At 39.9% G+C, this 26,762-nt stretch overlaps 1 long non-coding RNA gene across 2 annotated transcripts; it reads left to right on the forward strand.

Annotated features, from left to right (window-relative positions):
• Positions 1 to 603: 603 nt before the first annotated feature.
• LOC134292322 (uncharacterized) lies at positions 604 to 26,497 on the forward strand. 2 transcript variants are annotated; one of them, XR_010000289.1, is made up of 5 exons: positions 604 to 1,082; positions 2,213 to 2,399; positions 16,281 to 18,281; positions 19,412 to 19,598; positions 20,664 to 26,497. It is a non-coding gene; the product is annotated as an uncharacterized LOC134292322 (long non-coding RNA). The 2 variants fall into 2 exon arrangements; XR_010000290.1 differs by lacking the exons at positions 16,281 to 18,281; positions 19,412 to 19,598; positions 20,664 to 26,497 and adding an exon at positions 3,477 to 9,059 and having other exon boundaries at positions 867 to 1,082.
• Positions 26,498 to 26,762: the final 265 nt, after the last annotated feature.

The raw sequence follows: 26,762 nt of genomic DNA on the forward strand, positions 1-26,762 counted from the left end.
ATTGTACTATATTAATCATATACCACAATGTCTATAATACACCACGAGTATATTATATTATTAGTATTATGTCACATTTTAGTGCTAAATCATAAGTTGCATAAGAGATGTGGGCGAAACGTCAGGAGAGAATGCTTCTGGGAAACCAATTATGATTTCTTAGATTGTACTATATTAATAATATACCACAATATCTATAATACACCACTAGTATGTTATATTATTAGTATTATGTCACATACCAGTGCTAAATCAAAAGTTGCATAAGAGATGTGGGCGAAACGTCAGGAGAGAATGCTTCTGGGAAACCAATTATGATTTCTTAGATTGTACTATATTAATAATATACCACAATATCTATAATGCACCACTAGTATGTTATATTATTAGTATTATGTCACATACCAGTGCTAAATCATAAGTTGCATAAGAGATGTGGGCGAAACGTCAGGAGAGAATGCTTCTGGGAAACCAATTGTTTTTTCTTAGATTGTACTATATTAATCATATACCACAATGTCTATAATACACCACGGGTATGTTATATTATTAGTATTATGTAACATATTAGTGCTAAATCATAAGTTGATTTGACAGAAAAAGCAGTTCAATACGCAGTAATGTTATGTTGTCATTACTTTATGAATTTAGCACCAAAATATCACGATATATTGAAAACGTTGACTATAAAAATGTGTTGGATAATCCTGAACGTTGGATAAGTGAGACTACTGTATCTATTTTAGATGACAACGGAGTGCGCATGCGTCGAGCCGCTCCCTGCTTTCCCGCCCAAATGGGCGAAGCCCTCTCTGAGCCTGTGACGTGCGGGAGAATCGTCCAATCGGGCGGCGGCAGAGGGAGGAGGGGTGGGACCATGGCCGAAAAGGCGGCCGTGGTGGAGGCGGGGCTTCTTCTTGGCGCCTCAGCCGTGAATTTACCTCAGGAAACGGGGCCTCGTTTGGCGCCCAGTTGAAGAGTTTCAAGAGGAGAGAGACGCCTTTCCTTTGGGGAGTCACTTTTACCTCAGGAAAGGCTTTTCTTCCCGTCCAGAGGACCCTCTCTCTCCCACTCGGTTTTAGGTTGGTTTCCTTGTTGTTTTGGGGGTTCTTTCATTCCCTCAGGAATCCCCTCAAAAGTGAAATACAAAGAGGAGGAAAGGCCTGCTTTATTATATTACTCTGGTCTTAAATTTTCAAAAACGGCCTCAAATAGCACCAGGTCTTTCTCCAGATAAAGGTGGATAAAGGCTTTGTGAAACAGAAAGAAGGAAACTATTTCGTTGATTAAGACTTCCATGAGGTTTTGCCTCCGAAATCACCTCGTCACAAAGCCTTTCTCTAGTAAGAGAGAAGATACAGTTGGAAACAATGTTCACTGAAATATTTACAAAATCATTAAAGTATTGACAAACATAATCATAAAAAATATTTGCAGAAACATTTGCCCAAAATAAGCAAAGTATTTGGGGAAAAATATTCATAAAAATATTCACAAACGTATTCAGAAAAAAAACAATCATGGAAACATTCACAAACATTGAAATAAAATATTCACCCAAAAAATCATACAAATATTTGTGGAAACATTTGCCAAAAATAAGCAAAATACTCAGAAAAAATATTCACAAATACAGTAGAGTCTCACTTATCCAACACTCGCTTATCCAACGTTCTGGATTATCCAACGCATTTTTGTAGTCCATGTTTTCAATAAATCCTGATATTTAGGTGCTAAATTCGTAAATACAGTAATTACTACATAGTATTACTGCATATTGAACGACTTTCTGTCAAATTTGTTGTATAACATTAAGGTTTGGTGCTTAATTTGTAAAATCATAAACTAATTTAATGTTTAATAGGCTTTTCCTTAATCTCTCCTTATTATCCAACATATTCGCTTATCCAACGTTCTGTCGGCCCGTTTACGTTGGATAAGCGGGACTCTACTGTAATGCCTGCTTTATTGATGAATAGTTTATTATTCTATCACCTCAAAAATGACAAAACTTTTGTCCAGAGAAAGACAAAGAACAACATTTTTGGAAATTTACACCATTTGATTTATTTCCAGCCTTAAGACCCACAAAGGGCCATAAAGAGCCAGGTGGCTTTACTCTGAGCCATAAGTTTTACCTCAGAATATGTTTTTTCTGTCATCTGGAGAACTTCTTTTCACTTTATTCATGTACGTTTCCTTATTATTTCAGAAATTTCTTTATCGAACCTTTACCTCAGAAAAGCCTTGTGAAATAGAAAGAAGAAAATGCCAATTTTATTTATTAAGAGATTGTCACCTCAGACTTTACCTCAGAAATGGCCAAGCCTTGTGAAACGGAAGGGAGAAACAAAGGCAAAACTTTTGAAAATTAGCACAGCTTTTTCTGAAGGGACCAGGTGAATATTGTTGCATTTTATTTATTATAATCTGAAATAATAATTGGTTTCCAGAAGCATTCTCTCCTGACGTTTCGCCCACATCTATGGCAGGAAACCATAGATTGCTGGTGAAGTTTTTATATATCTGCCAAATGTCCAGGGTGGGAGAAAGAACTCTTGTCTGTTGGAGGCCAATGTGAATGCTGCTATTGGCCACCTTGATTAGCATTGAATGGCCTGCAGTTTCAAGGCCTGGCTGCTTCCTGCCTGGGGGAATCCTGTGTTTGGAGGTGTTAGCTGGCCCTGCTTTTTGAGGTGGCAGCCCAGAAACTCACAACAACCCAGTGATTCCGGCCATGAAAGCCTTTGACAACACATGGCAACATTTTTGAAAATTCACACAGCTTTCCAGAGGAAATGAGTAGAATAATAATTGCATTTTTTTTACCAATCTGATTTATTTCCAGCCTTAAGACCCATAACATGCTATGCTGAAAATTATATATATATATATATATATATATATATATATATATATATATATATATATATAATTTTGTATATAATGGACAATATAATATATTATAATCTAATGAATATACATATAATATTGATAGTAATATTGTAATGTAATACAATTTAATAATAAAACAATGATATTGATTATATATTATATATATTATATATAATTATATATGTACATACAAAGTATTATATTAGCATACACAATAATAGCATTATATATTACTATATTGTACTATACCATCATACTGTAATATTATTAGAAATATTACATGTAATATATAAAATAATTAATATTATATTTCATTAGTATTTGAATTATATTGTATTACATTATAATATTCTCAATATTATATTTATATTCAATATATTATATTATGATATATCATTGTCTATTATATTGTATATTATATACAATATACTATATATACACAATACATATTATATTATTAGCATAGCATGTTACGGGAGACAAGATGGGAACTGTCTTCCTGGCCTTGCAAAATAGAAAGAAGACAATGCCTGTTTTTTTTTTTTTTCTGAAAGCTTTCTTCCCACTCACTCTTCTCCCAGCGCTGAATTCAAGTCAAAGGGAAGAAAGGGAAGAAACAAAAGGTCGAAGAGACAGAAGACAGAAGATGCTTGAAGACACTCTCGCAAGGACACCGCCCGCCCCCCAAAAAAGGTCATTGTCAGGGTAATGGGTGTCAGGCTAGGCATTTCATGTCTATCTTTGCAATAAAAAACAGGCTACCTGTGTGCTAGGCTTTTGCATGAATAACACGGTTCCCCTCGTGTGTGGCATCGAAGGTTCCCACTCGGGAACGGACGGGTCCTCCCTTTGTTCTAGGCAGATGATGGGGGTTTTCCTATACAAGCCGTAGGGGCCACAGCTTGGGGGGCAGCGGGGGGCCCGGCCCTGGCACCGCGGGGAGCAGCACACCTTACGGGCATTTTAAAAGCTCCCTTAAACTTAGACAGTGGCTAGCAATAAAAATATTAATACCTTAACTCACCTACTAACCCTACTAACACCATTCTAACTAGGGCAGGCTGGCCTTTTAAATAGGACTGTGTTTTGCCTGCTGGCAAGAACCAAGCTGGGAGGGAAGGGGGCCTCCTGGCCCCCCATAGAAGGGCTCCCCTAGAAGGACATTCAAAATGCCCGCAAGGTGTCCTGAGAGCAGCCCCTGGGGCCCTCAGTGTGCCCCCCACGGTGCCAGGGCTGGGCCCCCCGCTCTCCCCCAACCCATGACCCCTGCCGCCTGTATCTCGTCCGCCCAGGGCCAACGGACGCCCCCTCCCTCCCCGGGCGGAGCTTCGGCGCCACACACAAGGGGAGGCCAGCCGTGGCCGCCAGAACATGGCCAACCTGGTTTTGGACTGCAAACATAGGCATGTAGGGACCCCCTTTTATTTATGTAAGGCCACCCACCCAGGGGACCTGGTTAAAGGGGATCCTCTATTCTTAAAGTAAGGCCTATAGAGATCTCCTATCCAGAAACTAAGGCGGCCTGGCCTATAGAGATCCCCTTTTGTTAAACTAAGGTGGCCTGGCCTATAGAGATCTCTTGTTGTTAAACTAAGGTGGCCTGGCCTATAGAGATCTCCTATTCTTTAAGGTAACGCCAGGCGATGTGGAGATCCCTGGTTCTTTTAACCCTTAAGGCCAACCGTGGGGAGATCCCTGGTTCTTTTAACCCTTAAGGCCAACCGTGGGGAGATCCCTGGTTCTTTTAACCCTTAAGGCCAACCGTGGGGAGATCCCTGGTTCTTTTAACCCTTAAGGCCTGCCTGGGGAGATATCCTATTCTTTTTTCATGAAAAGTCGGGTATAGACCTTCTCTTTTCTCTCCCGTTTCATGTGCCTGGACTCCCGGAGGGCTCCTGCCGGACACCGTCTCCCATCGGCCGAGAGGGATCCTTCCTGTTTGGAAAGCATCTGCTACACAGGTAAAAAGAAGATTCCGGGAAGGAGATTCCTACAGCGGAGCCCTAAAGCCAGGTGAGACGTTCCTTCCAACCTCCACGGCTGCTTTGCACACACACACATGACACACACATGACACACACACACACGCATATACAGCTCGGGGCCCTCAGGGACTCTCCCCCCAATAGATCGGGGACTCCCACTCCGGCAATTGGCCATTGGAAATGCCTTGAAGCAGTTTGGGGCTTCCGGCCAAGCGCTCGCAAAGAGAACCCATTCAAGGTATACGTGGAGCCCCTTTTATTTATTATTTATTGACAGCATTTCTATTCCGCCCTTCTTTCTCACCCCAAAGGGGACTCAGGGCGGATCACATGACACATATAGGCAAACATTCAGTGCCTTTTAACATAGAACAAAGACAAACAAACATAAGCTCCGAGCGGGTCTCGAACTCATGACCTCCTGGTCAGAGTGATTCATTGCAGTTATAATTGCAGCTGGCTTCCTCTCCCGCCTGCGCCACAGCCCGGGCCAACCTTGATAAAAAGGGCCTGGCACGTGGAAAACTCCATTTGTAAGGCAAACCCTCGTTAAAGGAGGTTTGCAATTAATTTAAAACCAGGCTTCTGAGGGACCCGCTGCGTTTAAAGCCAAACCTAGCAGGTGGGAACCTCTCTGGTTGGATAAAGGAGATCCCCTCTGGTTAACGTAAGGGGAGGGACCCTCCATTTTTAATAGGATGCCTGGCAGAATCTTAACCTCAATGCAGGCCTATGGGGTCCAGCCTTATTCTCAATGACGGCATAGCCAGGCATGAAGGGACCCCATATTATTAATTTGAAGCCTGGTAAAAAGAGATTTATGTATTTATTTATTTACTACATTTATACCCCGCCCTCTTTTCCCTTAAAGGGGACTCAGAGCGGCTTACAAGTTATATTTACATACACTATCTCATTAGCATAGCACAATATTAGCATTATATATTACTACATTGCACTATACCACTATATAGAAATATTGTTAGCAATATTACATTTAAAATATAATATGTAATTAATATTATTGTATCATTGTTAGTATTATATTGCTTTATTTATTTATTTATTAGATTTATATGCTGCCCTTCTCACCCCGAAGGGGACTCAGAACGGCTTAAAAATTAAATTTACATACAATATTATATTATTAGCATAGTACAATACTGGCAATAAATTACTATATTGTACTATATCAATATATGGTAGTATTATTAGTAATATTACATGCAAAACATAATATATAATTAATATTATTATATTGTATTATTAGTATATCGTATTACAATATAATATTATGAATATATGTATATACAATATGTTGTAATTATTATATATTAAATTATATATATATATATATATATATACACACACACACACAGTAGAGTCTCATTTATCCAACATAAACGGGCCAGCAGAATGTTGGATAAGCGAATATGTTGGATAATAAGGAGGGATTAAGGAAAAGCCTATTAAACATCAAATTAGTTTATGATTTTACAAATTAAGCACCAAATCATCATGTTATACAACAAATTTGACAGAAAAAGTAGTTCAATATGCAGTAATGCTATGTAGTAATTACTGTATTTATGAATTTAGTACCAAAATATCATGATGTCTTGAAAACATTGTCTACAAAAATGCGTTGGATAATCCAGAATGTTGGATAAGCGAGTGTTGGATAAGTGAGACTCTACTGTATATAAAAATTAGAATAGCATGTTATTAGGGAAGGAGCATCTTAATTATTAGATGTCAGTATTAGTCATTAGATGTTAATATTAGTTATATTCATATTAGTATCAATATTACATTAATATACAATAGAACAGGGGTCCCCAAACTAAGGCCCGTGTGCGGGATGCGGCCCATCGAAGCCATTTATCCGGCCCCCACAGCACAACCATTATTATTATTATTATTATTATTATTATTATTATTATTATTAGCATTGAGGCTGGGTGGCCATCTGTCAGGGGTGCTTTGCTTGTGCTTTCGGTGCACAAAGGCAGAAAGGGATTGGACTCAATGGCCAACCCTTCCAACCCTCATAATTATTATTATTATTATTATTATTAATTATTATTATTGCTTGGTGGCCAACTATAGTCTGGCCCTGCAGTGGTCTGAAGGATCGTGAACTGGCTCCCTGTTTAAAAGGTTTGGGGACCCCTGCAATAGAGTATATTATTATCCTAGCACAATTTTATTATGTTATATAGTAGTATGTATGTTCATATTATTTATTCATATTAGTATCAATATGACATTAATATACAATAGAGTGTATTATTATCCTAGCACAATATTCATATGTTCTATAGTAGTATGTTGTTGCTAGGGGGAGGGGCCCCCCACTGATGGGGAGGGCCCCCCCACTGAGATCCCCTGTCATTAATGTTAGACCAGGCATTTAACGCCTACCTTTGCATTAAAGAGCAGGCTCCTAGGCCTTTGCATTCAAGAGCAGTGCGCTAGGCCTTTGCGCAAGGAACACCACCCACGGCTCCCCTTGTGCGTGGCGTTGAGGCCCCACTCGGTGACGGACGGGTCCTCCCTTTGCCCTGGGCAGGTCGTGGGGGGGGTCTCCCTGCACGTGCAGGGGGTCACGGCTGGGGGGAGAGCGGGGGCCCGGCCTTGGCACCCCCCTGGGGACCCGAGGGGCCGCTCTCAGCCCACGTCACGGGCATTTTAAAACGTCCCCGGGATGTAGTAGCTCAGATTAATCCCTGCACTAACCGCTAACCCTACTAACCCAGTTCTAACCCGGGCAGGCTAGGCTTTTAAATAGGACTGTTTTTGCCTGTTGGCAAGAACCAAGTGGGAGGGGGCCTCCGGGCCTCCCGTGGGAAGAAGGGCTCCGGCCCCCCCGGCCCCCCGGCCCCTGCCCTGTGCTGGGAGCCCCCCGCCCGGGCCCCCAGAGGCCTCCCTGTGGTACCGGGCTTGGCCCCCATCCGCTCTGCCCCCATCCGACGGCCTAGGAAAGCCCCCCACCATCCGCCCAGGGCCAACGGACGGCCCTCCCTCCCAGGGGCAGCCGCGTTCCTCACGCAAAGGTCTGGCGCACGGGAGCCTGTTTCTGAATGCAAACGTGGGGCCCAGGACCCCCCCCTTGTCTCCGTGCAGGGCCACCCCCCCAGGGACCCCCACAAATGCCTGGTGACAGGGGATCCTCTCCTCTTAGCAGGAGGAAAAGCCACGTGCGTAAAGCGGTGCCTTTGCTCCCGTCGTTCCCAAGAGCCCCCCAAAAGCGAGATGCTCCCCTGGGTTCAGCCCTCCTGACCCCTGTCTTCTCCCTTGTTCCATGTCTCCAAAATCCCCGAGGGAGGGGCTCCTCCTGGACAAGAGCCAAGGACGGAAGGACGGACGGACGGACGGACGGAGATCCCAGAGAGAGAGCGGAGAGCAGGACGCCTTGCCTTTTCCCAGCTGCTGAGGTCGACCCCTTTCCAACGATGTCAGCTTTCAAGAAGAAAACTCTTCCCAAAAAAGTGTGTTCTGGTTATTATTCAAAGGCACAACGTTAAATATTTGACAGCATTAAACATCTAGATTACAGTACAGTTTATGTTACTGCATTTTATACACCTGACCTTGTTTTTACAAATTTTTGCCTCTCTATATATATATTGTACTATGCTCAGACTCAGTGTTCTGATATGCTGTTATGTGGTTTAATTGTTTATATTGTTTATATTTTTAATGTATGACTGTTTATTACATGTGACATTGGGCTTGTTTCCCATGTGAGCCACCCCGAGTCCTCCTGGGGGAGATGGGAGCGGGAATATAAAAATAAAGTATTATTTTGTATTATTATTATTATTTATAATATTTATTATATATAATTTTCTTGCACCCCAAGTACCTCTGGCAAGTGCCAAAGAGTATTTAACTCTGCCTACATGGCACTAAAGTGTATTTATATGTTGATTGTTCCTATTGATTTTATGTTATGTTTTTTTTTTTGCTTTGTATAATAAGGCATTGAATTTTTGCCTTAATAATAATAATTTTATGAATGTTTTAATGTCACTGAATTTTAAATTGAATTGAAATGTCATTGTAATTGTGTATATGTGTATTTTCTATTTGTAAGCCACCCTGAGTCTCCCCTTATTGGGCGAGAAGGTTTGGGAAGAAATACTGTCATAAATAAATAAATAAATATTCTGTGTCCAGGTTGGTTCATGGTTGACTTCTCTGGCAGGATGAGTCTGCAGGGCCTTTCCTGTCCCATGCAGCCGTGGGCAAGTCTACACAGGGACCACCAAGCCCAGCACTCTGCCCCGCAGCAAGCATGCAACAGAAAAGGCACTGCAGACACTCCTGCGCCTGCGCGGCCTGCTCCCGATTCGAGGGAACGTGGCCCCGCCCACTGCAGGCATCCCTTTATGCGCCTGTGCGGCTTGCTCCCTATGAGAGCGAACGTGGCCCCGCCCACTACAGGCATCCCTTTATGCGCCTGCGCAGCCTGCTCCCTATGAGAGCGAACGTGGCCTCGCCCACTACAGGCATCCCTTTATGCGCCTGCGCAGCCTGCTCCCTATGAGAGCGAACGTGGCCCCGCCCACTACAGGCATCCCTTTATGCGCCTGTGCGGCCTGCTCCCTATGAGAGCTAACGTGGCCCCGCCCACGACAGGCATCCCTCTCCCTCCCTTCTGCGCCTGCGCGGCCTCCTCGGCGTCACCGGAAGCTCCGTCATACGGCGGCAAGATGGCGGCCCGGCCCGGTAAGGCGTTCGTGTCGGGCGTTTCCACGGTGACCCGGGTCCGTCGAGGCTTCGTCGCCAAGGCCCGGGAGGAGGAGGAAGGGCGCCGGGAGCGTGGCCTTCCAAACCGAGCCGGGGTTGGGCGTGAGGCCGCGCCTGCCTCCCTTCACTGCCCGGACGTTTGCAGGCCAAGGCGGGGAAGGAATCCCAGGCAGGAAAACCCCCTTGGCCTGCGCGCCCTCCCTGCCTGCCGGAGTTTGGGACTCTTCCCAACCCGTAGGCTGGCTGCTAGGCATTGTGGGAGTTGGAGTCCCAAGTTCGCCCAGGCCTCTTCTTTTTTCCTGACCTTTTTAAAAAAAAATTATGTATCAAAAAAAGTTTTCAATAAAAATGATTTAAAAAAAATAAATGGAGGTGAGCACCAACCTCCAGAGTGTGAGTAGATCAATAGGTACCGCTCCAGCGGGAAGGTAACGGCGCTCCATGCCGTCGTGCCAGTGGCCACATGACCCTGGAGGTGTCTACGGACAACGCCGGCGCTTCGGCTTAGAAATTATTTCTACTAATAGGTTTGAGAAAGTAAAAAAGTAGACCAGAAGGAAGAAGGCGGGACCAGGAAGACACCTGTCCATCATGTCTCCTGTATCAATTTCACAATAGAATAATAGAGAATACTCATATTATACTATACTCATCATATACTGTATACACATATAATATTGATAATATTCCGATGTAATACAATAGAATAATAATAATAATACGGTATTATAATTATATATTTATATTACAGGTAATATTACTAATAATATATAATGCTTATATTGTGCTGTACTAATATTATAATGTATATACATATAATATTGATAATAATATTCTGATGTATTACAATATAATAATAATAATACGCTATTATAATTATATATTTTATGACATGTAATATTACTAATAATATTGCAATATAGTCCTATAGTACAAAATAATAATATATAATGCTTATATTGTGCTGTACTAATATAATGTATATACTTATAATATAATACTGATAATAATATTCCTATGTATTACAATATAATAATAATAATACACTATTATGATTGTATATACATATAATACTGATAATAATATTCCAATGCAATACAATTTAATAAAAATAATAATGCACTATTATAATTGTATATTTTTATTACATGTAATATGACTAATAATATTGCAATATAGTCATTTAGTACAAATAATAATATATAATGCTTGTATTGTGCTGTACTAATATTATAATATATATATATACTGATATTAATATTCTGATGTAATATAATGTAATAATAATAATAATACACTATTGTATATTTAAATTACATGTAATATTCCTAATAATATTGCAATATAGTCCTATAGTACAATATAATAATATATAATGCTTATATTGTGCTGTACTAATATTATAATGTATATACATATAATATTGATAATAATATTCCGATGCAATACAATTTAATAATAATAATACACTTTTATAATTGTATAATTTTATTACATGTAATATTACTAATAATATTGCAATATAGTACAATATAATAATATATAATGCTTATATTGTGCTGTACTAATATTATAATGTATATACATGTAATATAATACTGAGAATAATATTCCGATGTATTACATTATAATAATAATACCCTATTATAATTGTATATACATATAATACTGATAATAATATTCCAATGCAATACAATTTAATAATAATAATAATAATAATACACTATTATAATTGTATATTTTTATTACATGTAATATGACTAATAATATTGCAGTATAGTCCTATAGTACAATATAATAATATATAATGCTTGTTTTGTGCTGTACTAATATTATAATGTATATACATATAATACTGATAATAATATTCCAATGCAATACAATGTAATAATAATAATAATACACTATTGTATATTTATATTACATGTAATATGACTAATAATATTGCAATATAGTCATATAGTACAATATAATAATATATAATGCTTATATTGTGCTGTACTATTATAATGTATAAAATACTGATAATAATATTCCAATGTATTACTATATAATAATAATAATACGCTATTATAATTGTATATACATATAATACTGATAATAATATTCTGATGCAATACAATGCAATAATAATAATAATAATACACTATTTTATATTTATATTCCATGTAATGTTACTAATAATATTGCAATATAGTCGTATAGTACAATATAATAATATACAATGCTTATATTGTGCTGTACTAATATTATAATATATTGTATATACATATAATATTGATAATAATATTCCGATGTATTACAATATAATAATAATAATATGCTATTATAATTAAATATTTATATTACATGTAATGTTAGTAGTAATACTGCAACATAGTCATATAGTACAATACAATAATACATAATGCTTATATTGAGCTGTACTAATATTATAATATATTGTATATACATATATTATTGATAATAATATTCTGATGTAATATTTATTTATTTATTATTTAAACGTATATGCCATCACTCCCCTAGGGTTAATACAATGTAATAATAATAATAATAATAATAATAATAATAATAATACACTATTCCATGTAATATTCCATGTAATATGACTAATAATATTGCAATATAGTAATATAGTACAATATAATAATTTACAATGCTTATATTGTGCTGTACTAATATTATAATATACATATAATATTGATAATATTCCAATGTATTACAATATAATAATAATACACTATTATAATGATATAAGGCACCAGCACTCTTGGGCGGAGGGCGTGACAGGTCTTGCAAACCTCTCACTCCCAAGATTATTATTATTAATATTAATATTATTTAAGATTACCCTGGATCAAAGAAATATCAATTAATATTACATTAAGTCCTAATGGCTTTTCTGTCTGTCGCCCTCCTGTGGACAGAAGAAGATTGCACTTGCCTTGAAACTCTGATTCTTTGCTCTCTGCTGCCATCCAATGGTCAGATAGAAAAGTGCAGCACAAAGGCGCCTTCAACGCTCGAGGCTGCACTTCCGCCTCTGACCATTGGATGGCAGCAGAGAGCGAAGACTCAGAATCCCAAGGCAAGTGCAATATTCTTCTGTCCACAGGAGGGCGACAAAGAGAAAAGACATTAGGAATCCCATTGATAGATCATTGAGCCATTTGGGAAATATAATTACATGACAATAGTAATACTACTAATAATAACATCCTGGGAGTTAGGGTTTTGCAAGGTCTTTCCCGTCTTCTGCCCAGGAGTGCCGGTGCCTTGTCAAACTACAACTCCCACCATCCTAGACAAACTCTACAACAGCTCAATGCCATTGGAGCCTAGGAGATATAACCCCCCCTTGCTTAGTTTTCCAATAAGAATAACATAATAACAACAAAGCTTTATTTCTAGACCGCCCTCTCTCCTCCAGAGGATGTACATATAATTCACTATAATTGTATATTTTTATTATATGAAATATTACTAATAATATTGCAATATAGTCGTATAATATAACTCGCTGTACCCGGCCACGCGTTGCTGTGGCGTAGTCCTTAGTGGGGTTTTCTTCGTGGCATAAAGAGGATTCCCCGTAGGTAGGAAGCAGCCAGGCTTTGATGCTGCAAGGGTATTCAAGTTGGCCAACAATGGAGTCCCCTAGGTATGAAGCAGCCAGGCTTTGATGCTGCAAGGCTATTCAATGGGATTCAAGTTGGCCGACAATGGAGTCCCCTAGGTATGAAGCAGCCAGGCTTTGATGCTGCAAGGCTATTCAATGGGATTCAAGTTGGCCAACAATGGAGTCCCCTAGGTATGAAGCAGCCAGGCTTTGATGCTGCAAGGCTATTCAATGGGATTCAAGTTGGCCGACAATGGAGTCCCCTAGGTATGAAGCAGCCAGGCTTTGATGCTGCAAGGCTATTCAATGGGATTCAAGTTGGCCGACAATGGAGTCCCCTAGGTATGAAGCAGCCAGGCTTTGATGCTGCAAGGCTATTCAATGGCCAGGAAGCCGCTGTGTGTGTTTGTCTCCATCCAGTGGTGAAAGGCGCGCATTGCAGGCGGACTGGAAAATTCCCCGCATTGCCGTCAATGGAGACGGAGGAGGAGGATGAGGAGGAGGAGGATGAGGACGAAGGCCTCTCCATGGAATATTCTTCAAATACCCTATATACCCGGATATAAGCCGACCCGAATATAAACCGAGGCATCTAATTTTACCACAAAAAAAACCCTGGGAAATCATTGACTCCAGTATAAGCCGAGGGTGGGAAATTTCAGAAATAAAAATAGATACCAATAAAATTACATTGTGGGTGAAACGTCAGGAGAGAATGCTTCTGGAAACCAATTATTATTACTTAGATTGTACTATATTAATCATATACCACAATGTCTATAATACACCCCTAGTATGTTATATTATTAGTATTATGTCACATTTTAGTGCTAAATCAAAAGTTGCATAAGAGATGTGGGCGAAACGTCAGGAGAGAATGCTTCTGGGAAACCAATTATTATTTCTTACATTGTACTATATTAATCATATACCACAATGTCTATAATACACCCCTAGTATGTTATATTATTAGTATTATGTCACATTTTAGTGCTAAATCAAAAGTTGCATAAGAGATGTGGGCGAAACGTCAGGAGAGAATGCTTCTGGGAAACCAATTATTTTTTCTTAGATTGTACTATATTAATCATATACCACAATGTCTATAATACACCACGAGTATATTATATTATTAGTATTATGTCACATTTTAGTGCTAAATCATAAGTTGCATAAGAGATGTGGGCGAAACGTCAGGAGAGAATGCTTCTGGGAAACCAATTATGATTTCTTAGATTGTACTATATTAATCATATACCACAATGTCTATAATACACCCCTAGTATGTTATATTATTAGTATTATGTCACATTTTAGTGCTAAATCATAAGTTGCATAAGAGATGTGGGCGAAACGTCAGGAGAGAATGCTTCTGGGAAACCAATTATTATTTCTTAGATTGTACTATATTAATAATATACCACAATGTCTATAATACACCCCTAGTATGTTATATTATTAGTATTATGTCACATTTTAGTGCTAAATCAAAAGTTGCATAAGAGATGTGGGCGAAACGTCAGGAGAGAATGCTTCTGGGAAACCAATTATTTTTTCTTAGATTGTACTATATTAATCATATACCACAATGTCTATAATACACCACGAGTATATTATATTATTAGTATTATGTCACATTTTAGTGCTAAATCATAAGTTGCATAAGAGATGTGGGCGAAACGTCAGGAGAGAATGCTTCTGGGAAACCAATTATTTTTTCTTAGATTGTACTATATTAATCATATACCATGGTTCAGCCTCCTTTCTTGGGGATTCATCTGGAAAGAGTTTCAAGAGGAGAGAGACGCCTTTCCTTTGGGGAGTCACTTTTACCTCAGGAAAGGCTTTTCTTCCCGTCCAGAGGACCCTCTCTCTCCCACTCGATTTTAGGTTGGTTTCCTTGTTGTTTTGGGGGTTCTTTCATTCCCTCAGGAATCCCCTCAAAAGTGAAATACAAAGAGGAGGAAAGGCCTGCTTTATTATATTACTCTGGTCTTAAATTTTCAAAAACGGCCTCAAATAGCACCAGGTCTTTCTCCAGATAAAGGTGGATAAAGGCTTTGTGAAACAGAAAGAAGGAAACTATTTCGTTGATTAAGACTTCCATGAGGTTTTGCCTCAGAAATCACCTCGTCACAAAGCCTTTCTCTAGGAAGAGAGAAGATACAGTTGGAAACAATGTTCACTGAAATATTTACAAAATCATTAAAGTATTGACAAACATAGTCATAAAAAATATTTGCAGAAACATTTGCCCAAAATAAGCAAAGTATTTGGGGAAAAATATTCATAAAAATATTCACAAACGTATTCAGAAAAAAACAATCATGGAAACATTCACAAACATTGAAATAAAATATTCACCCAAAAAAATCATACAAATATTTGCGGAAATATTTGCCAAAAATAAGCAAAATATTCAGAAAAAAATATTCACAAATACAGTAGAGTCTCACTTATCCAACACTCGCTTATCCAACGTTCTGGATTATCCAACGCATTTTTGTAGTCAATGTTTTCAATAAATCCTGATATTTAGGTGCTAAATTCGTAAATACAGTAATTACTACATAGTATTACTGCATATTGAACGACTTTTTCTGTCAAATTTGTTGTATAACATAATGTTTTGGTGCTTAATTTGTAAAATCATAAACTAATTTAATGTTTAATAGGCTTTTCCTTAATCTCTCCTTATTATCCAACGTATTCACTTATCCAACGTTCTGTCGGCCCGTTTACGTTGGATAAGCGGGACTCTACTGTAATACCTGCTTTATTGATGAATAGTTTATTATTCTATCACCTCAAAAATGACAAAACTTTTGTCCAGAGAAAGACAAAGAACAACATTTTTGGAAATTTACACCATTTGATTTATTTCCCGCCTTAAGACCCATAAAGGGCCATAAAGAGCCAGGTGGCTTTACTCTGAGCCATAAGTTTTACCTCAGAATATGTTTTTTCTGTCATCTGGAGAACTTCTTTTCACTTTATTCATGTATGTTTCCTTATTATTTCAGAAATTTCTTTATCAAACCTTTACCTCAGAAAAGCCTTGTGAAATAGAAAGAAGAAAATGCCAATTTTATTTATTAAGAGATTGTCACCTCAGACTTTACCTCAGAAATGGCCAAGCCTTGTGAAACGGAAGGGAGAAACAAAGGCAAAACTTTTGAAAATTAGCACAGCTTTTTCTGAAGGGACCAGGTGAATATTGTTGCATTTTATTTATTATAATCTGAAATAATAATTGGTTTCCAGAAGCATTCTCTCCTGACGTTTCGCCCACATCTATGGCAAGAAACCATAGATTGCTGGTGAAGTTTTTATATACAGTAGAGTCTCACATATCCAACGTAAACGGGCCGGCAGAACGTTGGATAAGCGAATATGTTGGATAATAAGGAGGGATTAAGGAAAAGCCTATTAAACATCAAAATAGGTTATGATTTTACAAATTAAGCACCAAAACATCATGTTTTACAACAAATTTGACAGAAAAAGTACAGTAGAGTCTCACTTATCCAACACAAACGGGCCGACAGAACGTTGGATAAGCGAATATGTTGGATAATAAGGAGGGATTAAGGAAAAGCCTATTAAACATCAGAATAGGTTATGATTTTACAAATTAAGCCCCAAAACATCACGTTTTACAACAAATTTGACAGAAAAAGTACAGTAGAGTCTCACTTATCCAACACAAACAGGCCGGCAGAACGTTGGATAAGCGAATATGTTGGATAATGAGGAGGGATTAAGGAAAAGCCTATTAAACATCAAAATAGGTTATGATTTTACAAATGAAGCCCCAAAACATCATGTTTTACAACAAATTTGACAGAAAAAGTACAGTAGAGTCTCACTTATCCAACACAAACGGGCCGACGGAACGTTGGATAAGCGAATATGTTGGATAATGAGGAGAGATTAAGAAAAAACCTATTAAACATCAAAATAGGTTATGATTTTACAAATTAAGCCCCAAAACATCATGTTTTACAACAAATTTGACAGAAAAAGTACAGTAGAGTCTCACTTATCCAACATAAACGGGCCGACGGAACGTTGGATAAGCGAATATGTTGGATAATGAGGAGGGATTAAGGAAAAGCCTATTAAACATCAGAATAGGTTATGATTTTACAAATGAAGCCCCAAAGCATCATGTTTTACAACAAATTTGACAGAAAAAGTACAGTAGAGTCTCACTTATCCAACACAAACGGGCCGACAGAACGTTGGATAAGCGAATATGTTGGATAATGAGGAGAGATTAAGGAAAAGCCTATTAAACATCAAAATAGGTTATGATTTTACAAATTAAGCCCCAAAACATCACGTTTTACAACAAATTTGACAGAAAAAGTACAGTAGAGTCTCACTTATCCAACATAAACGGGCTGGCAGAACGTTGGATAAGCGAATATGTTGGATAATGAGGAGGGATTAAGGAAAAGCCTATTAAACAGCAAAATAGGTTATGATTTTACAAATTAAGCCCCAAAACATCACGTTTTACAACAAATTTGACAGAAAAAGCAGTTCAATACGCAGTAATGTTATGTTGTCATTACTTTATGAATTTAGCACCAAAATATCACGATATATTGAAAACGTTGACTATAAAAATGTGTTGGATAATCCTGAACGTTGGATAAGTGAGACTACTGTATCTATTTTAGATGACAACGGAGTGCGCATGCGTCGAGCCGCTCCCTGCTTTCCCGCCCAAATGGGCGAAGCCCTCTCTGAGCCTGTGACGTGCGGGAGAATCGTCCAATCGGGCGGCGGCAGAGGGAGGAGGGGTGGGACCATGGCCGAAAAGGCGGCCGTGGTGGAGGCGGGGCTTCTTCTTGGCGCCTCAGCCGTGAATTTACCTCAGGAAACGGGGCCTCGTTTGGCGCCCAGTTGAAGAGTTTCAAGAGGAGAGAGACGCCTTTCCTTTGGGGAGTCACTTTTACCTCAGGAAAGGCTCTTCTTCCCGTCCAGAGGACCCTCTCTCTCCCACTCGATTTTAGGTTGGTTTCCTTGTTGTTTTGGGGGTTCTTTCATTCCCTCAGGAATCCCCTCAAAAGTGAAATACAAAGAGGAGGAAAGGCCTGCTTTATTATATTACTCTGGTCTTAAATTTTCAAAAACGGCCTCAAATAGCACCAGGTCTTTCTCCAGATAAAGGTGGATAAAGGCTTTGTGAAACAGAAAGAAGGAAACTATTTCGTTGATTAAGACTTCCATGAGGTTTTGCCTCAGAAATCACCTCGTCACAAAGCCTTTCTCTAGGAAGAGAGAAGATACAGTTGGAAACAATGTTCACTGAAATATTTACAAAATCATTAAAGTATTGACAAACATAATCATAAAAAATATTTGCAGAAACATTTGCCCAAAATAAGCAAAGTATTTGGGGAAAAATATTCATAAAAATATTCACAAACGTATTCAGAAAAAAAACAATCATGGAAACATTCACAAACATTGAAATAAAATATTCACCCAAAAAATCATACAAATATTTGTGGAAACATTTGCCAAAAATAAGCAAAATACTCAGAAAAAATATTCACAAATACAGTAGAGTCTCACTTATCCAACACTCGCTTATCCAACGTTCTGGATTATCCAACGCATTTTTGTAGTCCATGTTTTCAATAAATCCTGATATTTAGGTGCTAAATTCGTAAATACAGTAATTACTACATAGTATTACTGCATATTGAACGACTTTCTGTCAAATTTGTTGTATAACATTAAGGTTTGGTGCTTAATTTGTAAAATCATAAACTAATTTAATGTTTAATAGGCTTTTCCTTAATCTCTCCTTATTATCCAACGTATTCACTTATCCAACGTTCTGTCGGCCCGTTTACGTTGGATAAGCGGGACTCTACTGTAATACCTGCTTTATTGATGAATAGTTTATTATTCTATCACCTCAAAAATGACAAAACTTTTGTCCAGAGAAAGACAAAGAACAACATTTTTGGAAATTTACACCATTTGATTTATTTCCAGCCTTAAGACCCACAAAGGGCCATAAAGAGCCAGGTGGCTTTACTCTGAGCCATAAGTTTTACCTCAGAATATGTTTTTTCTGTCATCTGGAGAACTTCTTTTCACTTTATTCATGTATGTTTCCTTATTATTTCAGAAATTTCTTTATCAAACCTTTACCTCAGAAAAGCCTTGTGAAATAGAAAGAAGAAAATGCCAATTTTATTTATTAAGAGATTGTCATCTCAGACTTTACCTCAGAAATGGCCAAGCCTTGTGAAACGGAAGGGAGAAACAAAGGCAAAACTTTTGAAAATTAGCACAGCTTTTTCTGAAGGGACCAGGTGAATATTGTTGCATTTTATTTATTATAATCTGAAATAATAATTGGTTTCCAGAAGCATTCTCTCCTGACGTTTCGCCCACATCTATGGCAGGAAACCATAGATTGCTGGTGAAGTTTTTATATATCTGCCAAATGTCCAGGGTGGGAGAAAGAACTCTTGTCTGTTGGAGGCCAATGTGAATGCTGCTATTGGCCACCTTGATTAGCATTGAATGGCCTGCAGTTTCAAGGCCTGGCTGCTTCCTGCCTGGGGGAATCCTGTGTTTGGAGGTGTTAGCTGGCCCTGCTTTTTGAGGTGGCAGCCCAGAAACTCACAACAACCCAGTGATTCCGGCCATGAAAGCCTTTGACAACACATGGCAACATTTTTGAAAATTCACACAGCTTTCCAGAGGAAATGAGTAGAATAATAATTGCATTTTTTTTACCAATCTGATTTATTTCCAGCCTTAAGACCCATAACATGCTATGCTGAAAATTATATATATATATATATATATATATATATATATATATATATAAATAATTTTGTATATAATGGACAATATAATATATTATAATCTAATGAATATACATATAATATTGATAGTAATATTGTAATGTAATACAATTTAATAATAAAACAATGATATTGATTATATATTATATATATTATATATAATTATATATGTACATACAAAGTATTATATTAGCATACACAATAATAGCATTATATATTACTATATTGTACTATACCATCATACTGTAATATTATTAGAAATATTACATGTAATATATAAAATAATTAATATTATATTTCATTAGTATTTGAATTATATTGTATTACATTATAATATTCTCAATATTATATTTATATTCAATATATTATATTATGATATATCATTGTCTATTATATTGTATATTATATACAATATACTATATATACACAATACATATTATATTATTAGCATAGCATGTTACGGGAGACAAGATGGGAACTGTCTTCCTGGCCTTGCAAAATAGAAAGAAGACAATGCCTGTTTTTTTTTTCTGAAAGCTTTCTTCCCACTCACTCTTCTCCCAGCGCTGAATTCAAGTCAAAGGGAAGAAAGGGAAGAAACAAAAGGTCGAAGAGACAGAAGACAGAAGATGCTTGAAGACACTCTCGCAAGGACACCGCCCGCCCCCCAAAAAAGGTCATTGTCAGGGTAATGGGTGTCAGGCTAGGCATTTCATGTCTATCTTTGCAATAAAAAACAGGCTACCTGTGTGCTAGGCTTTTGCATGAATAACACGGTTCCCCTCGTGTGTGGCATCGAAGGTTCCCACTCGGGAACGGACGGGTCCTCCCTTTGTTCTAGGCAGATGATGGGGGTTTTCCTATACAAGCCGTAGGGGCCACAGCTTGGGGGGCAGCGGGGGGCCCGGCCCTGGCACCGCGGGGAGCAGCACACCTTACGGGCATTTTAAAAGCTCCCTTAAACTTAGACAGTGGCTAGCAATAAAAATATTAATACCTTAACTCACCTACTAACCCTACTAACACCATTCTAACTAGGGCAGGCTGGCCTTTTAAATAGGACTGTGTTTTGCCTGCTGGCAAGAACCAAGCTGGGAGGGAAGGGGGCCTCCTGGCCCCCCATAGAAGGGCTCCCCTAGAAGGACATTCAAAATGCCCGCAAGGTGTCCTGAGAGCAGCCCCTGGGGCCCTCAGTGTGCCCCCCACGGTGCCAGGGCTGGGCCCCCCGCTCTCCCCCAACCCATGACCCCTGCCGCCTGTATCTCGTCCGCCCAGGGCCAACGGACGCCCCCTCCCTCCCCGGGCGGAGCTTCGGCGCCACACACAAGGGGAGGCCAGCCGTGGCCGCCAGAACATGGCCAACCTGGTTTTGGACTGCAAACATAGGCATGTAGGGACCCCCTTTTATTTATGTGAGGCCACCCACCCAGGGGACCTGGTTAAAGGGGATCCTCTATTCTTAAAGTAAGGCCTATAGAGATCTCCTATCCAGAAACTAAGGCGGCCTGGCCTATAGAGATCCCCTTTTGTTAAACTAAGGTGGCCTGGCCTATAGAGATCTCTTGTTGTTAAACTAAGGTGGCCTGGCCTATAGAGATCTCCTATTCTTTAAGGTAACGCCAGGCGATGTGGAGATCCCTGGTTCTTTTAACCCTTAAGGCCAACCGTGGGGAGATCCCTGGTTCTTTTAACCCTTAAGGCCAACCGTGGGGAGATCCCTGGTTCTTTTAACCCTTAAGGCCAACCGTGGGGAGATCCCTGGTTCTTTTAACCCTTAAGGCCAACCGTGGGGAGATCCCTGGTTCTTTTAACCCTTAAGGCCAACCGTGGGGAGATCCCTGGTTCTTTTAACCCTTAAGGCCAACCGTGGGGAGATCCCTGGTTCTTTTAACCCTTAAGGCCAACCGTGGGGAGATCCCTGGTTCTTTTAACCCTTAAGGCCAACCGTGGGGAGATCCCTGGTTCTTTTAACCCTTAAGGCCAACCGTGGGGAGATCCCTGGTTCTTTTAACCCTTAAGGCCAACCGTGGGGAGATCCCTGGTTCTTTTAACCCTTAAGGCCTGCCTGGGGAGATATCCTATTCTTTTTTCATGAAAAGTCGGGTATAGACCTTCTCTTTTCTCTCCCGTTTCATGTGCCTGGACTCCCGGAGGGCTCCTGCCGGACACCGTCTCCCATCGGCCGAGAGGGATCCTTCCTGTTTGGAAAGCATCTGCTACACAGGTAAAAAGAAGATTCCGGGAAGGAGATTCCTACAGCGGAGCCCTAAAGCCAGGTGAGACGTTCCTTCCAACCTCCACGGCTGCTTTGCACACACACACATGACACACACATGACACACACACACACGCATATACAGCTGGGGGCCCTCAGGGACTCTCCCCCCAATAGATCGGGGACTCCCACTCCGGCAATTGGCCATTGTAAATGCCTTGAAGCAGTTTGGGGCTTCCGGCCAAGCGCTCGCAAAGAGAACCCATTCAAGGTATACGTGGAGCCCCTTTTATTTATTATTTATTGACAGCATTTCTATTCCGCCCTTCTTTCTCACCCCAAAGGGGACTCAGGGCGGATCACATGACACATATAGGCAAACATTCAGTGCCTTTTAACATAGAACAAAGACAAACAAACATAAGCTCCGAGCGGGTCTCGAACTCATGACCTCCTGGTCAGAGTGATTCATTGCAGTTATAATTGCAGCTGGCTTCCTCTCCCGCCTGCGCCACAGCCCGGGCCAACCTTGATAAAAAGGGCCTGGCACGTGGAAAACTCTATTTGTAAGGCAAACCCTCGTTAAAGGAGGTTTGCAATTAATTTAAAACCAGGCTTCTGAGGGACCCGCTGCGTTTAAAGCCAAACCTAGCAGGTGGGAACCTCTCTTGTTGGATAAAGGAGATCCCCTCTGGTTAACGTAAGGGGAGGGACCCTCCATTTTTAATAGGATGCCTGGCAGAATCTTAACCTCAATGCAGGCCTATGGGGTCCAGCCTTATTCTCAATGACGGCATAGCCAGGCATGAAGGGACCCCATATTATTAATTTGAAGCCTGGTAAAAAGAGATTTATGTATTTATTTATTTACTACATTTATACCCCGCCCTCTTTTCCCTTAAAGGGGACTCAGAGCGGCTTACAAGTTATATTTATATACACTATCTCATTAGCATAGCACAATATTAGCATTATATATTACTACATTGCACTATACCACTATATAGAAATATTGTTAGCAATTTTACATTTAAAATATAATATGTAATTAATATTATTGTATCATTGTTAGTATTATATTGCTTAATTTATTTATTTATTTATTTATTAGATTTATATGCTGCCCTTCTCACCCCGAAGGGGACTCAGAACGGCTTAAAAATTAAATTTACATACAATATTATATTATTAGCATAGTACAATACTGGCAATAAATTACTATATTGTACTATATCAATATATGGTAGTATTATTAGTAATATTACATGCAAAATATAATATATAATTAATATTATTATATTGTATTATTAGTATATCGTATTACAATATAATATTATGAATATATGTATATACAATATGTTGTAATTATTATATATTAAATTTTATATATATATATATATATATATATATATACACACACACACAGTAGAGTCTCATTTATCCAACATAAACGGGCCAGCAGAATGTTGGATAAGCGAATATGTTGGATAATAAGGAGGGATTAAGGAAAAGCCTATTAAACATCAAATTAGTTTATGATTTTACAAATTAAGCACCAAATCATCATGTTATACAACAAATTTCACAAAAAAAGTAGTTCAATATGCAGTAATGCTATGTAGTAATTACTGTATTTATGAATTTAGTACCAAAATATCATGATGTCTTGAAAACATTGTCTACAAAAATGCGTTGGATAAGCGAGTGTTGGATAAGTGAGACTCTACTGTATATAAAAATTAGAATAGCATGTTATTGGGGAGGAGCATCTTAATTATTAGATGTCAGTATTAGTCATTAGATGTTAATATTAGTTATTCATATTAGTATCAATATTACATTAATATACAATAGAGCAGGGGTCCCCAAACTAAGGCCCGTGTGCTGGATGCGGCCCATCGAAGCCATTTATCCGGCCCCCACAGCACAACCCTTATTATTATTATTATTATTATTATTAGCATTGAGGCTGGGTGGCCATCTGTCAGGGGTGCTTTGCTTGTGCTTTCGGTGCACAAAGGCAGAAAGGGATTGGACTCAATGGCCAACCCTTCCAACCCTCATAATTATTATTATTATTATTATTAATTATTATTATTATTGCTTGGTGGCCAACTATAGTCTGGCCCTGCAATGGTCTGAAGGATCGTGAACTGGCTCCCTGTTTAAAAGGTTTGGGGACCCCTGCAATAGAGTATATTATTATCCTAGCACAATGTTATTATGTTATATAGTAGTATGTATGTTCATATTATTTATTCATATTAGTATCAATATGACATTAATATACAATAGAGTGTATTATTATCCTAGCACAATATTCATATGTTCTATAGTAGTATGTTGTTGCTAGGGGGAGGGGCCCCCCACTGATGGGGAGGCCCCCCCCCACTGAGATCCCCTGTCATTAATGTTAGACCAGGCATTTAACGCCTACCTTTGCATTAAAGAGCAGGCTCCTAGGCCTTTGCATTCAAGAGCAGTGCGCTAGGCCTTTGCGCAAGGAACACCACCCACGGCTCCCCTTGTGCGTGGCGTTGAGGCCCCACTCGGTGACGGACGGGTCCTCCCTTTGCCCTGGGCAGGTCGTGGGGGGGGGTCTCCCTGGATGTGCAGGGGGTCACGGCTGGGGGGAGAGCGGGGGCCCGGCCTTGGCACCCCCCTGGGGACCCGAGGGGCCGCTCTCAGCCCACGTCACGGGCATTTTAAAACGTCCCCGGGATGTAGTAGCTCAGATTAATCCCTGCACTAACCGCTAACCCTACTAACCCAGTTCTAACCCGGGCAGGCTAGGCTTTTAAATAGGACTGTTTTTGCCTGTTGGCAAGAACCAAGTGGGAGGGGGCCTCCGGGCCTCCCGTGGGAAGAAGGGCTCCGCCCCCCCGGCCCCCCGGCCCCTGCCCTGTGCTGGGAGCCCCCCGCCCGGGCCCCCAGAGGCCTCCCTGTGGTACCGGGCTTGGCCCCCGCTCTGCCCCCATCCGACGGCCTAGGAAAGCCCCCCACCATCCGCCCAGGGCCAACGGACGGCCCTCCCTCCCAGGGGCAGCCGCGTTCCTCACGCAAAGGTCTGGCGCACGGGAGCCTGTTTCTGAATGCAAACGTGGGGCCCAGGACCCCCCCCTTGTCTCCGTGCAGGGCCACCCCCCCAGGGACCCCCACAAATGCCTGGTGACAGGGGATCCTCTCCTCTTAGCAGGAGGAAAAGCCACGTGCGTAAAGCGGTGCCTTTGCTCCCGTCGTTCCCAAGAGCCCCCCAAAAGCGAGATGCTCCCCTGGGTTCAGCCCTCCTGACCCCTGTCTTCTCCCTTGTTCCATGTCTCCAAAATCCCCGAGGGAGGGGCTCCTCCTGGACAAGAGCCAAGGACGGACGGACGGACGGACGGACGGAGATCCCAGAGAGAGAGCGGAGAGCAGGACGCCTTGCCTTTTCCCAGCTGCTGAGGTCGACCCCTTTCCAACGATGTCAGCTTTCAAGAAGAAAACTCTTCCCAAAAAAGTGTGTTCTGGTTATTATTCAAAGGCACAACGTTCAATATTTGACAGCATTAAACATCTAGATTACAGTACAGTTTATGTTACTGCATTTTATACACCTGACCTTGTTTTTACAAATTTTTGCCTCTCTATATATATATTGTACTATGCTCAGACTCAGTGTTCTGATATGCTGTTATGTGGTTTAATTGTTTATATTGTTTATATTTTTAATGTATGACTGTTTATTACATGTGACATTGGGCTTGTTTCCCATGTGAGCCACCCCGAGTCCTCCTGGGGGAGATGGGAGCGGGAATATAAAAATAAAGTATTATTTTGTATTATTATTATTATTTATAATATTTATTATATATAATTTTCTTGCACCCCAAGTACCTCTGGCAAGTGCCAAAGAGTATTTAACTCTGCCTACATGGCACTAAAGTGTATTTATATGTTGATTGTTCCTATTGATTTTATGTTATGTTTTTTTTTGCTTTGTATAATAAGGCATTGAATTTTTGCCTTAATAATAATAATTTTATGAATGTTTTAATGTCACTGAATTTTAAATTGAATTGAAATGTCATTGTAATTGTTTATTATGTGTATTTTCTATTTGTAAGCCACCCTGAGTCTCCCCTTATTGGGTGAGAAGGTTTGGGAAGAAATACTGTCATAAATAAATAAATAAATATTCTGTGTCCAGGTTGGTTCATGGTTGACTTCTCTGGCAGGATGAGTCTGCAGGGCCTTTCCTGTCCCATGCAGCCGTGGGCAAGTCTACACAGGGACCACCAAGCCCAGCACTCTGCCCCGCAGCAAGCATGCAACAGAAAAGGCACTGCAGACACTCCTGCGCCTGCGCGGCCTGCTCCCGATTCGAGGGAACTTGGCCCGCCCACTACAGGCATCCCTTTATGCGCCTGCGCGGCCTGCTCCCTATGAGAGCGAACTTGGCCCCGCCCACT

Source organism: Anolis carolinensis, unplaced genomic scaffold, assembly GCF_035594765.1.
Source record: "Anolis carolinensis isolate JA03-04 unplaced genomic scaffold, rAnoCar3.1.pri scaffold_7, whole genome shotgun sequence".
Lineage (NCBI taxonomy): Eukaryota > Metazoa > Chordata > Lepidosauria > Squamata > Dactyloidae > Anolis > Anolis carolinensis.